General features: G+C 37.9%; 1 protein-coding gene across 3 annotated transcripts in view; it reads left to right on the plus strand.

Annotated features, from left to right (window-relative positions):
- Nucleotides 1-7,964: 7,964 nt before the first annotated feature.
- Nucleotides 7,965-15,859, plus strand: part of LOC136254694 (uncharacterized) — an 86,496-nt gene continuing 78,601 nt past the window's right edge. For all 3 annotated transcript variants that reach the window (XM_066047422.1, XM_066047423.1, XM_066047424.1), the window contains exon 1: nucleotides 7,965-8,082. The gene's annotated coding sequence lies outside the window, so the exon portion shown is untranslated. The remainder of the gene's footprint in view (nucleotides 8,083-15,859) is intronic.

The following is a 15,859-nucleotide window of genomic DNA, read 5'->3' on the forward strand; positions in this document are numbered from 1 at the left end:
CGCCCTGCTTAATATCTATGGCACGTGATGAACTGACGGAGCTGTAGCATTGGCAAACCACCTCCGGCTGCCGGAGCTCTAGACACATCGTTTTTAAAAATATGATGGTTTCTTTTCCCGACCTACCGACCCTAACTTTTCCTTAAAAAATCCGAGCAACAATTTTTCAAAATAGGTATGGCCTAACTGCAGCGGCGGAGGAAGTATAGTTGATATGAGGGGGGGGGGGGGGGGGGGGGGCTCCGCTGAGCTGACCCAGACTTTAATATTTCTATAGTTTGGTAAGGTGAGACCAAAAAAAAAAAAAAAAAAGGTCACAACCAACTGACAAGAGCTTTCCACCTCACCAGCTACCATTTCTAGCTGATAAACTACATAAAAATCCTTACATAGCTCGCTACACACTGACTACTTTATTAGAGTGACTGCTCTATTAGAGTATCTCGATCTTTATCACGGTTTTCAGCCCCACTCCAAGAAAGATAATTTCGGTGTGATATCATTCTGAGGGGGGGCTTTAGCCTAGATCCCCCCTTTCCGCCGCCTATGCCTAACTGTACTCTAAACTAAAACCATCAGTGGCTGCATTGTCTAGAGCAATTTCCAGCTGCAGCATCGCGAAAATGAAATTTCGGACTCGAAAAAAGTTTCAATGCCACTGTGGCACACAGTAGCGATGTCAAAGTAACCCTCCCAGGTCAACTGGTCTGGCATGGGTCCAACTACTACCACACCAAATATCATCGAATTCCAAAATTGTTTGCCATCTGGCTGAGCTCGACGGCTGTCAAAAATTCGTCAAAAATGCCGATTTTATTCACTGACGGGAACTTTTGCTAGCCAGATGTGCTAGTTTATTTCTCAAAAACTTACTAGACCCATAGCCAGTAGCTTTCATTCATAGGGTTGGTCTGGCAGCTCTTCTAGCGGCCTCAAAAACCGCCAAATGCCAATATCCACGAATTTTGCCTATATGTTGACCAATTTACAATGCGTTAAAGAACTCTTGCACACCAAACGTGATGCTTTGCCTCTCTAAAGTCATGCTGCATCCTTGTTTAGTTATATTCGTCCATAGGGTGGCACTGGCGGCTCTCTAATCTAGGCCAAAATCCATCAAAATGCCCATCTTAGCATTTGTCATCAGTTTTAGGAAGTTTTACATGTCAAACATGTTGGTTTACCTCTCTACATCCTTGCTGGACCATTCAATCACCTTCATCTGCGTAGGCAGCTTTCTTCAGTCTCTTGAAAACGCCAGAGCATGCCAATTGGGTGCAACCATCAATACCAGTTAATGCTTAGCTATTTTGTTTCATTAGTTCCATGCAAGAATGACAGAAAAACCAGTAAAATGTAATAGAGCGAAAATGGAGTTAGTTTAGTTCTAAATACTGCACTCTACATGTTTATACAAATGATTACCGAAATGCAAATTTCAATTATCAAAAATCACAATCGAAATTTTCATCCGTGTCAGGAGATGACCCAACTGCAGTGGACAATCAGATTTCCAAGGAGTGACTTTTATGTATCATCAACATACCATATTGTATATACTTGTAACTACCTATTATCTCCAGTATTATCATTCTGCTATGTGCTTGCACAAACAGTTTCAAAGTGGCTTTCACTTGTATTGAACAAGATCAGAATGTGACGAACATCTGGAATTACGTCTACCAAAAACACCACGAGGCAACACTCTTTATCTTACATGCACACACCTATACAATTTTATAATTACTCTAATTAATTTCTCACTCTAATACTACAGTCAGTAATGTCAAACACTAGCTACATATTACACCAAAGTTTCCACTTCATCTTAATTAGTTGTTTCACAGACTGACCCACTTTGTTGCTGAAAATTTAGAATAAATTCTCTTATAATGAAAATATCCAGCTAAAACATTACTCTAAACTGTAAGCACAAGCCTCAGAATATTTATTCTTTCCAATACATTTAACAATTTGTCACCTACAAAATAATATTATCTTCTTAAAACTATGGCTGGAAGCAAATTATACCAATTGTCAGGCTCGTGATCCCTTACATATTTCTGTGTTCCTTTTGCATAAAATTTTGTTTACATTTTATTGACATGCCAACCTACCAACCTTATACTCTTAAGTCCTTTGCTCATGAACAAGTAATCGAGTTCGCATTATACTGTAGCTATATAGTAATACGTAACTGGATAACTCTTGGATAGCAACTACATACTGATGATACCGGGGCCACTTCATAGCACATACATACAGTAGTTATTCTTTAGCTACAGTATGTATGTATGTTTTCTCGAGCTTATAGCAACAATGGTTACTCCAGTTTGACACACTGATTAGGATGACCTAGCAATATGACTGTATGTGCAGTATTTTTATTTATAGCCAAAAACAGGAAATAGTCTGGTGTATTCGATACAAGGGCTGATTTGAGGAAGGGGAAGGTGGGTGCTTGGAGTTTTGATCCGAAGCATGCATTCCAAAAAATTAACTTCTCATACTCTAGAGTATGAAAAGTTGGTGGAAGTTACTGGTCTCATTGCATAAGAAATGGATGGATAAAAACAGGAGGGAAGGCTGAACTTTTCTAAATTCTTTAAAAAGCAAGCCTGTGTTAGACTACAGTGCAAGGAAAAACTAGCTTACAGCTATAATTGATTTCTGTAAATCTCTATTATGTGACTGAATTTCAAAACCAGCTGCAGGCTTCCACACAGTCACAGCATGGTTGAATATCTTTACAAATTAAAAGTGTTGTACTATTCCCTTAAGTCAGTGCTTGGATATAATAGTAGTTCGTAGCCCCTTTGTAAGATCCTTTGACCTAACTATGCACTAGAGCTGCTTTGCGATGATAAGAATTATTATCGATTCTGTTATGGTGTTACTGTAAGTGTAGCACATGAATAGCCTGATCTGAATCCATAAAGGTTTTCTTTAACAGGCAGGCTGGCAGACGAAATGTAGGTGAATTTTAAACATTTGACTTTTCGCTTTGCTTACCCAAGGTACAACATCATTATAACAGTACTAATGTATTCCAGGTGGTTTTTTTGGATAAAACGTATTGCTAGGCTGTTTTTTAACGTGCGAAAGTCTACAAAACCATATGATTTCTTACCAACCCCTGCTATACAGTACGATACCAGTACTGTCGTACTGTATGATAAAGATCGAGATACTCTAATAGAGCAGTCACTTACTCTAATACAGCAGTCAGAAAAGGCTGATTATACTCTAATAAAACAGTCAGTTCTAGGGCAATCACTGCTCTCTCTATAAGTACATGTGGCTGCAAAGGCATTTCATAAAGGATAGAACACAGCTATATCCTGAGTGTTACACTCCTTTGTGTTTGCAGTGCTTATGAGCTCCTGTAATTATTAATCTAGGGTCTAGCCACACAAGACTAATTCTACATATAAGTCCCTCCTACGGCCATATTGCCATATTGCAGTAGTGCTCCAAGGCATAAACTTCCACAAATGTTCAACTCGCCTGACCACATACATTTTCTAAATGTAACTAGATATTATTCTACAAGGGTTATTATACTTTTATATTATGTTATGCTCATTAGTATACTGTAATGTTCTACTTAATACTGTTTTTTTTTGTTTTTTTTTATGATGTTGCAACATAATTGTATGCATATGTTTAACATTAATAAATTTCATTCCAAAGCCATAGATTAACTTTACAACATCAGTAAACAAAACTAAATAGAATATCAAAAAAACTGCCACCGCAAGTTTTAGTCTGATCATCCTTCTTCAAAATAGTGATGAAGTCAAATTCAAATTATTAACACTGTGAAAAATGAGGGATATAAGATGGTATTTCCAGTGGCTTATTGAATACAAAAAAGCTTGATATAACCTGTAGTATACTAACAATCACATGTAAGGCTTTTAGTTAATGTGTTAAACATACTGAAACCATATATATGATGGTATAGTGTGTGCATTATATTAGATATAAGTTATTTCAGGTATTGTGGTAAATAAACTGAAACCATATATGTACGTAATAGTATAGTATGCATTATACTAAAGTATAACATGAGTATAATACAGGATTTATTATTAAGGCTTATTTGTATTCAATAAGCCACTGGAAATACCATATTATATCCCACCTTTTTCACAGTGTAAGTATGTGTAACAAATAGCAGCTCTTCAAACACCATGAAAATAGGTAAAACGGATAGAATGTCCTATTTAAAACAAATTTTCAAAATCTATAACCACAAATTGTGTGGCTCAATGAGAGCTCAGCATTCCAAATATAATTGTTTGGCAAATCTCAAAAGTGTCTAGGACTAGTTTCAAAATAAGTAATTTAAATTGTATTATTATTCATATCATTGCATAATTGTGGTGGTTACCATGGAAACAGTAATGGAAATTTGTAGAGCTGTACCGTTACTACATTTTGTATCCGATACAGATATCCGATAGTTATTGTCTATTTCCTATACAGGTTTTCTAATGAACCGATATCATATATACACCAGCAATACTTCACGGTCGAACTGATATGCATCACAGCATAAAGAGTATGCAACATTATCGCTATGGCTGTGTTAAATTACTACAATTATTATGCTTTTCATCACTGTAATCCTTTTATTTGTTGATACTAATGACTGCTCACAAAAGGTTTTTTATATTATCCAAACTTGTTTGTTTTTTGCACTGAACAAAAAAATCAACCCCCAAATAGGCTTGCGCCAATTATACCGGCATAATTTCAAGCATAATAGGCTAGCAAAACATTATGCCAGCATAATAGGACGATTTCAAGAATTTTAATTAAAACATGCAATGCACGCGCCAAAAATACTGCACAACATGAACACACTACACATTATTGCTGCATTTCATATCAAAAACCTTGCAGTGTTATTATTTTTACTATTTCTTGACTTGATTATTCACACTTTATGGCAATAAGATCAAGATACTCTAATAGAGCAGTCACTTATTCAGTCAGGAAATGCAGATATACTTTAATAAAATAGTCAGCTCTCAAGCATAATCATGATGTTGAGAGCATAATTTTGAGCATAATAGGCTGGATTTTTGAGCACTGTTCAAAAGCATAATAGCTAGGCAATTTCAAAGCATAATTGGCTCAAGCCTACCACAAAACCACCAAAGGAGTGGTGCAAAAAACCTAAGAAAAAAAAACTTGAACAGGACCCAGGCCAACTCACATTAAGTAAGGAGTGCCAGGTTAACAACTTAACCATTTGACAACTAGGTCACCTTGGTCAGTAGGGCACTTTTCATGTAATGGTTGTAATGCTGGTAGGGTGTATTACCTGATATGTAAGCATTAGGCTTGAGCCAATATGCTTTGAAAATTGCCTATTATGCTTTTGAGCAGTGCTCAATAATCCAGCCTATTATGCTCAAAATTATACTCGATTATGCTCGAGCGCTGACTGTTTTATTAGAGTATATCTGCATTTCCTGACTGCTGTATTAGAGTAAGTGACTGATCTATTAGAGTATCTTGATCTTATTTCCATAAAGTATGAATAATCAGTCAAGAAATGTTAAAAATAATAACACTACAAGGTGTTTGATGTGAAATTCAGTAATAATGTGCAGTGTGCTCATGTTGTGCTGTATTTTTGGCACGCGCATTGTGCATTTTAGTTAAAATTCTTGATAATCGTCCTATTACGCTGGCATAATGCTTGATGCTTTTGCTAGCCTATTATGTTTGAAATTATGCCAGCATAATTGGCGCAAGCCTAGTAAGCATAATGCAAGGGTGAGTGCATATAAGGCAATGCATGATTTTCAGTGTTGCAACTAATATGGTACACTTTAAAGTAGTTTTTAAGCCTTTGAAGTTACTTTTTAAAGTAATATTAAGCCTCTGGAGTTACTTTAAAAGTATGTTTAAGCTTCTGAATTCATTTTCTAAGTTAAATTCCTTCAATGTGGTTAAGGGTGCCTTTAATGTGGACTGGTATTTGTCCAGGCTCCTTTGAGGTGGCTGAATATATCACTATGGTTACTATAAATTTATCAAAGTTTTATATTAGGTATAACCATAACACTAGCACTTATTATGTAAGGATTTCAAAATGTATAAGAAGCTTATAAGCGTATACAGTGTTGATCACATGATATGTCTTATGACATCATAGAACACATTTGTTGGGGGAGCTCTGCCTCTGCTTTTTGTAAGTTGGGGGGGTTTAGCCTCTGTAGCCCCCCATACCCTTCCATCGCCATTGACCTATATCACCAAGAGAGAGTTTTGACTGTGGGATTCAGTTGGTCTCAATTGAGAGCCACAGGAGGCTCAATTGTAACCCATAGGAGATCATTGGGATACTGTAGGTCATAACACGTTCAAGTCCATGTGCACTATTAAGCGATAGTTAAAATATTTTTAGTAAAACCACAGTGACACTACCTGTTGGAAGTACCAGATCGTACATCAACGATCCTATTATGATCATCTATAGTCACTGTTACTTTTGGTGAGAAAACCATGACTGCTATGCATTGTCATTACTATAAGCCCCGTTTCTCCATAACGACTGGGCATTTTCGACCAAGAATCACACCGTTGGAAACAATAGAATTGAAAATTATGTATTGCACCCCTTCCTCTACTTTTTGTACAAAGACTATTGGCTCATGTGAAATTCTTAGAGTGTTTGCACAATATCATTACGAATTCATGTGGGCTTATCCTATCCCCCTGATGTAAAGTGCATCATGCTCACATAGGTTTATATACGTTTTACTACAGTACTCAATAGTAAGAAGCATTAAACTGTACAGTTTGTGGAATGCAGTAACGAGTTATCAGCACACTTTGCAGTGCGATATCACATTTGTAGCGTAAAGAATTCCTTTAGGCCACTCCAAATAAATTCTCTGTTTCCCATCCTGGACTCAAGCATATTTGCATGCATGCGGGCGGGCGCTCCATTTCCATTGTTTCATTATCAGATTGGCAGCTTTTCAAGCCATTATTTTCGTGGCACAACCATAAAAAGCTGCATAAAAGCATGCTTAAGCGTGTTCCTTCCCTTTTAAGTTACAAAATAGCACAAACGTGAAGTTTTTGCAGACTTGATAGCACTGCTCAGTGACACGTGAGCTGACCCTGTTTTAAGATGGTTTTATTGAGCCTGTCAGTATGCAAGAATAACCGGAAAATAATGAAAGAATACGGAATAATGGAATATTTAGGGCTGACAGTAACTAGATGCGAGCGGTGGACGGGAAACAGAGAAATTATTTGGAGTGGCCTTATCTGAGGTGTGAAAGTGTTACATGGTACTTATAAATACTTTTAATAGTGCATATAACTCAAGTGAGATATCATTATTGTCATAGATAATATATACCTAAGGTATATATGTGACCAGATTTGCAAAAAGGTACCTTTTCACACACAAAATTTGACTCATTTTTTGAACTTTTAACACTTCATAACTTTTTGATCATGGCATATAATTGCTTGAAATTATCATTGAATGTAGTTAGCTACAGTATCTGGCTACATTTTGATACTACAAGAAAATTGATCAATATATTAAAGGAGTCAAATGTTACATCACTTTGTTTGCTGATATGTCAAATGTGTGGAAAAGGTACCTTTTCGCAAATCCGGTCACATATTATCTATGGTATTGTTGACTTGCAATTGACCGATACCGATACTTACTATATGTGACTAGTATCGGTATCGGCCGGTATCGGTACAGCCCTAAAAAAAATTGTGAATCATATGCAAAAAAACAGAATATAAGCTATGATCAAAACTAACTTTTGGAAGTAAATGTCTTGGTACACTAAAGGCGATTTCTCCCTTTCGCAAGGACAATATGCTCAGTTCATAATGTTTCCGATTTCTTACTCGCTGGAGCCTATAATTTCTGGCGCGTAATCGCCTGCATAGCGCTTAGCTATAAATAAGTTTGCGCGTGATACTTGTCACCTGTAGGTGGGGCCATTTCTATCAAAAGGTCCCGTCATTAAACCTCGCATTAAACGACTGTTGCGATTCGTGCTGGCGAAGACTGTCGTGTACCTCGTGAGTGTGCATGTGTTTGTGCTTTGTTTTATGGTGTCATTTATAATACTAATAGCTCGTAATATGGTGGCGTTTGTTCTAAGCTGTCGCCTATTAAAGCTTGTATTAAAAACACTCCCTGTACAAACTGGACCCATACATCATAACCTCAATCTTAACTAACTTAATGTTTAATGATTAACTTAGCAGGCTTAGCCATATGTGACCCAGTCTGAGAAAACCGGTCTTATCGTCCATGTCAGCAGATTCGATTTTTCACCCAGGACACAAAGCTACATGAATAAACTATCTAATTCCACAATCAAAATCAGCTAGACTTGAGTGGTCTGGTTTTGCTGACTGCTTTTCCCAAGCCCAATGGCGATCCGTACGTGTGGTGTGGGACCTTTCTGGTCAACCTGGGGATGACTGTATGTGGCTGTACAGCTCTGTGTTGTTGAATAAGTACCTCTGCTATGAATTTCTTGTCATTTTAGCCAGTTTTGATACCTTATTGGCCCAAAACGTGGCCTAATTCATCCCTTGGCTTTCCTTTTCAATTTTTGAACACCATTTTTCCGGCTTTCCAGGGCCCCCGCCTCCCACCCAATTTGCAGCTCACCTGATACAGTCAACCTCAGTTTAAAAAAACTATCTAAAATGGCAGGAAACTTAGTTGTTGGCTACTTGCACAGTGGATGCTCTGGAAGGTAAGTAATTGGTGTAAAGCGTGTGAAAATTTAGTACACATAGCTTCAACCATTGGCGAGCTGCAGCACACTAAATACTTAAAACCGGCATTTCTTGATACTTTTAAATAGGCGATAAGCCCGGTTTTCCCAGACTGGGTCACATATATCCATGGATTTAAATAATTGCAGTTGTCTGCAGCAGTATGACATCATATGACCCTTGTCATGCCCGGGTACATGGCTTGATACAGCCGTATAACGCTGATCCCTGATTTGGCTTGCCTGGGCCGCTGATTTTCTACATCCAATCAGTAAGCCTGGCTGTGTGGCCTATTAGCCTTAGTTAGGGTTTCCAACTCAAAGTAAGAAGGTACTTTCTTTTGAGATTTCACATAGCATGACGTTTAAGATAAAGCAAACAAGTGCAGCATTGGGTATCAGCATAAGTTTAACACATAACAACATATAACAGACAGCTTCATTAATTTTGAATATCACTATATCTTTAAGTCACAATTAGTGTATTTCTTACCTTAATAAAGGCTTCTACATCTTATAGTGCTATTATCACATCCTGTATAGATAAATTAGTAGGAAGGCATGGTCACCTTACATAACCTAAAAAATCATGTGAATTATACGTCCACCATTTTTGTAGGCCAAAAACATGAAGCTTGACATAATGAATGTGCCGTCAAATTGTTGTGCTAATGGATTATACACAACAAGAAAGTAAGCAACGTGGAATTGCTCCCTATAAAGACCCCGAGACCCGTCCTGAGAGGATCCATCACTGGAGAGAGTCAGGTTTTGGGAGCCAACTCGACTCAGAACTGAACTCAGTGATTCACTAGAGTCTGTAGTGCATCAGCTAGATTCTTCCCATGCCGCAACTGATTCCGGATAATTTAATATTAGTAAATTCCATCACAAGGATCATGCTAGTGTAGCATAAGAATGACGACCAGATTAGCTATGTAGTGTGCTTACTCAGTTTAAATAAACATCAACTTCTATATACTGTAGTGGGCAGCAATTTAGATTATCTACTGTAGAATAGTCATTAATTTCCGGGTTACCCATTTAATCATGGAGAATCACAGTTTATCGGAGAACACTGTTTAAGAACTACGGTACCGCTCAAACATAATGTCACACTTGCTCGCATTGCTCGATTGCAAGTGATTATAAAACTTGCTAATTAAATGACGTGATACCCGTTTCCTTCATGAGACAAGAGTATTCATCCCGTTTTGTATGGGATGAATACTTGCGAAGGAAACAGGTACCACGCCCTTTAATTAGCGAGTTTTTTTAATCATTTGCCGCGAGTGAGTGCGACGTTACGTTTGAGCGGTACCGTATATGCATGTTCTCTTCACTGCATCACAATAGACCAAACAAAGGAATGTTAATTACATCAAACTCATAAAGTGTATACAAGGTGATACATTCAGTGACTCTTAGCCAGATATCAGTCATGCATAATGGAGAGTTAATCATGACAATGTATAGCTAAGATCAGCTGCATATATATATATATCTATCAAGAAGTTGTCATCACACATTAATCTTAAATTCAAATGCACCCTTACCTTGGTTTCTACCCATTGGTTTGTCCAGTGTGTAATATGTCATGATAAATTAATCTAATCAAAAACAGCCAAGCTGTAAAAAAAGGTGCGGCCCCCATAAAGGCCATGGTGAAAAAAGATGTGAAATCCAAGGTGGCGGCCAAGAAATGGCTGTGATGGTAGGTTAATGGTTACATTTTAATAACAATTCAGGTGAATTTGGTGCCAAGACCAAGCGGCACAAAATTCACCTGAATTGCCGTTATTAAAATGTAACCATTAACCTACCATCACAGCCATTTCTTGGCCGCCACCTTGGATTTCGCATCTTTTTTCACCATGGCCTTTATGGGGGCCGCACCTTTTTTTACAGCTTGGCTGTTTTTGATTAGATATCACTTCTTTTTGTATTTGTATACTGCAAAGCCGGCCTATGGCTGGCTTTGGGGCTTTTTTAACCCATGTGTTTTTTTCTTTACCACAGGAAGAAGAAAAGAACTTAAAGAAGAATTTTAGTACTTCAATTATTTTTGATTTTATTAGTAATTATACAAATTATATACATATATTTATTACATGCTCATTATTCCCCACAGGATTTTTTTTGCAGCTGATCTCTCTACTGGGTGACTTGAAATGTAGCTGAACTATATACAGGATGGTTTCTTTGTAGCTGAACTCTCTGTAACAGGTGATTTGTTTGCAGCTAAACTCTCTACATGGTGGTGTCTTTATAGCCGAACTCTCTACATGATGGTTTCTTTGTAGCTGAACTCTCTATAAGGTGGCTTCGTCTAGCTGAACTCTCTACAGGGTGATTTTTTTGTAGCTGAACTCTCTGCAGGGTGATTTGTTTGCAGCTGAACTCTCTACATGATGGTTTCTTTGTAGCTGAACTCTCTACAAGGTGACTTCGTCCAGTTGATCTCTCTACGGGGTGATTTGTTTCTAGCTGAACTCTCTACAGGTGAATTGTTTGCAGCTAAACTCTCTACATGGTGGTTTCTTTGTAGCTGAACTCTCTACAAGGTAACTTCTTCTCTACAGGGTGATTTGTTGTAGTTGAATTCTCTACAAGGTGGTTTGTATGAGGCTGAACTCTCTACATGGCGGTTTCTTTGTAGCTGAACTCTCTACAGAGTGATTTGTTTGCAGCTGAACTCTCTACATGATGGTTTCTTTGTAACTGAACACTCTACAAGGTGACTTCTTCTAGCTGATCTTTCTACAGGGTGAATTGTTGTAGCTGAACTATCTACAAGGTAACTTCTTCTAGCTGATCTCTATACAGGGTGATTTGTTTGTAGTTGAATTCTGTACAGGTGGTTTCTTTGTAGCTGAACTCTGTACATGATGGTTTCTTTGTAGCTAAACTCTTTACAAGGTGACTTCTTCTATCTGAACTCTCTACGGGGTAATTTCTTTGTAGCTGAACTCTCTATATGATGGTTTCTTTGTAAATGAACTCTCTACAAGGTGAATTCTTCTACCTGATCTCTCTACAGGGTGATTTGTTTGTAGCTGAACTCACTAAAGGGTGATTTTGCTTGTAGCTGAACTCCTTGCATTGTATCTAGTTTCTAGCTGATCTCTCTACATGGTGATTTGTTTGTAGCTGATCTCTCTACAAGTTGATTTGTGTGTAGCTGATCTCTCTGCAGGTTGATTAATTTGCAGCCAATCTCTCTACAAGGTAATTTGTTTGTAGCTGAACTGTCTATAAAGTGATTTATTTGTAGCTGATCTCTCTGCAGGTTGATTTGTTTTAGCTGAACTCTCTACAGGGTGATTTACTTGTAGCTGAATTCCTTACATTGTGACTAGTTTCTAGCTGATCTCTCTACAGGGTGATTTGTTTGTAGCTGGTCTCTCTACAAGTTGATTTGTGTGTAGCTGATCTTTCTACTGGTTGATTTGTTTGTAGCCGATCTCTCTACAGGGTAATTTGTTTGTAGCTGAACTCTTTACAAGGTGCTTTTTTGTAGGTGATCTCACTGCAGGTTGATTTGTTTGTAGCTGAACTCACTAAAGGGTGATTTGCTTGTAGCTGAACTCCTTACATTGTGTCCAGTTTCTAGCTGATCTCTCTACAGAGTGATTTGTTTGTAGCTGAACTCTCTATAAGGTGATTTATTTGTAGCTGAACTCCTTATATTGTGTGTAGTTTCTAGCTGATCTCTCTACAGGGTGATTTGTTTATAATTGATCTCTCTACAAGTTGATTTGTGTGTAGCTGATCTCTCTGCAGGTTGATTTGTTTGTAGCCGATCTCTCTATAGGGTAATTTGTTTGTAGCTGAACTCTCTATAAGGTGATTTGTTTGTAGTTGATCTCTCTGCAGGTTGATTTGTTTTAGCTGAACTCTCTACAGGCTGATTTGTTTGTAGCCGATCTCTCTACAGGGTAATTTGTTTGTAGCTGAACTCTCCATAAGTTGATTTGTGTGTAGCTGATCTCTCTGCAGGTTGATTTGTTTGTAGCCGATCTCTCTACAGGGCAATTTGTTTATTGCTGATCTCTCTACAGGGAGATTTTTTTTGTAGCTGACCTCTCTTCAGGGTGATTTGTTTCTAGCTGATCTCTCTACAGGGTGATTTGTTTGTAGCTGATCTCTCTACAAGTTGATTTGTGTGTATATAGCTGATCTCTCTGCAGGTTGATTTGTTTGTAGCCGATCTCTCTACAGGTAATCTGTTTGTAGCTGAACTCTCTATAAGGTGATTTGTTTGTAGCTGATCTCTCTGCAGGTTGATTTGTTTTAGCTGAACTCTCTACAGGGTGATTGCTTGTAGCTGAACTCCTTACATTGTGTCTAGTTTCTAGCTGATGTCTCTACAGGGTGATTTTTTGTAGCTGAACTCTCTTCAGGGTGATTTGTTTCTAGCTGATCTCTCTGCAGGTAGATTTGTGTTGATTTGTTCATTTCTGATCGCTCTAAAGGTAATTGATTTGTTGCAGTTGAACACCCTACAAAGTGTTTTGTTTGTAGCTGATCACTCTAAAGGGTAATTTGTTTGTAGCTGAACTCTCTCCACAGTGACTTGTGTGTAGCTGAATTCTGTGTAACTGAATTCTCTAGAGAGTGACTTAATTGTAGCTGAATTCTCTACACAGTGCATGACTTGTTTATAGCTGAACTTTCTTCAGTGTGACTTGTAATGTTCTGAATCTCTATAGTGGTATATTTGCTTAACTCTCCACATGGTGACTGTCTTCTTGCTGAACTGTCTATAAGATTAACTGTTTGCAGCTGAACTCCCTACAAAATAACTTGTGATGTAATAAAATTCTATAATGGAGTAAATAAATTAGCCGAATGCTCTATTAGGGTGACTGTTCTATTAGAGTATCTCGATCTCGCATTTGCTACACGGAGTTGGCTTTCGAATCATAACTCAGTGGTTTGTAATCCGATTCTTCTGTACTACTGCAAGGACTTTCTATGAAGATTATTCCAGCTATACACCGATTTTCAGCTCATTGCTCTAAGCGGTTTGCCTAGTAGGCGTGAAAACTAATACTTTTTTATTCATAAAAATCGATCGCGTAATTGTGACACAGGTTGGGTTTTGTGTCATATCTCCGTGGTCTTTATCTCGATTCCTTTCAAACCACCAAAAGGCACTCCTACGATGGTTACTCCATCTACATAGCAATTTTCAACTCATTCCATGAAGCGGTTTACCCTGTAGGCGTGACAACAAATCGATCTTGTTTTACGCGAATAATCGGTCATAACTCCTGAACCATTCATCGGATTTGTACCAAATTTGATGCTAGGATTCGCCTTTGGACTCCCTTTCTGTGTGCCAAATTTCAAGGCGATCAGAGTACGCGTTTGCCTGTTATAGTAATTTTTGCAAGTGTGCGAAAAGACGAAGAAGAAAAAAAAAACGAAGAAAAAAAAACCAAACTTTGGCAGCTCGTATCTCGGAAATGGCTGGAGCGATTTCCTTCAAATTTGGAATGTAGACTCCCTTGGCTGGCGGGCAACTGTGTAGCAAATTTGGTTCGAATCAGATAAGTGATCACCGAGATACAAAGGTGTGAAAATGACGTTTTCGTTCTTCCTGTCAATATACTCACGGTGTGGCGCGCCGGCTTCTTGGGCCGCACGACACACTACCGTGTGTCTTGATTACAAAAAGGTAAGTGTCTGTGTAATGGCAGCCAAAGCCTAATAAGTGAGACAGAAACCCTGGTCATGTCATGGTTAGAAGCTAAATGTATGCCATGCACATATTATCACATAAATGCAAGGCCTAGCTGCTGGCATCACAGACAGACAATGCTGTAACTCGGTAGTCTGGAGTCGGGTTACATACTAGCACTATCAGTGTAACAGTTCTAATATTATCATGGAATGTTGGTTTATTCTACCCGAGCAGCTGCTGCCAGAGGAAGCTGTCATAGTAGAAGCACCCAGTACTAAATCACAGGTTTTTAACTTTTTGCTCAAAAGATAAGACTGGAAAATAATCTAGACTTGTGTTAAACTTTGACTGTGTTGTGATCAAGCATATGTTTTGCTGTGGTTGTAAGTATATGTTTGGTTAAATTTATATAATGAAATTTACTGAATGTGTTTTATATAATTACTTATAGTATGCAAGTGCAACTTTGCAGCCCATCATTATTTAACATGTAGTCTGACTTCACACATCTGGCTCAGGTACATAACTTGCATACACTGATTAGTAAGACCCAATGATGTCAAACTACCGTATAGTCATTTAGCAGCACCATCCTTCCAGCACTGCATGATACATGGGTCACTGTGTTAAATAAAATGAGATATTCTTCACTTGGTAGAATGTAGGCAATCTGGAATAAATAGCCTGATGGTACATCGTGATATGCCTTTCAGTACAGAGGATGCTAAACAGATATGCCATGCAGTATTATGTAGCTATCTTAAATCAGTTCACTGAGTTGAAATAATAGTGAGAAGAATCTAGCTAGCTGTCTAACATTGAAATGAGTCTTGAAAGTTCACAATACCTCACTCAACACATGTACAGCTGTCCCAAAGCTCTCTCAAGTTACAACTGCCACGCTCGAAACTGCACTAAGATAATCTCTTCTCTTGGAGAATCCACAAAGCTCAATTCCATATTTCTTGTTTCCTCTCATGGCATGTATATAGCAGCACAACTGGAAGGCATCCTGAACACGCATTCACTCATGTCAAGCTTCATGTTTTTGCCTTACAAAAATGGTGGATGTATAATTCAAGTGATTTTTTTAGGTTATGTAAGGTGACCACACCTTCGCACTAAACCCGTCTATAGCTGTAATGGGATTGTTGGCCACGTAACCACTTTTTGGGTATTTACAGTTAACACTGTACTAATATTGAAAGCAATGGACAGTTCAATAATATAATTATTTGTACTTGTTTAAGATCAGTCCGTGTGAAATTCATCAGAGTGAATAGTCACGTGACCACTTTTGGATATTTACAGAGCTCAATATAATGGTTTTATTTTGATCTGTCAAAATGTCAGATTAAAATGAGATTTGACAGGTCAT

This window comes from Dysidea avara, chromosome 4 (genome assembly GCF_963678975.1).
Source record: "Dysidea avara chromosome 4, odDysAvar1.4, whole genome shotgun sequence".
Lineage (NCBI taxonomy): Eukaryota > Metazoa > Porifera > Demospongiae > Dictyoceratida > Dysideidae > Dysidea > Dysidea avara.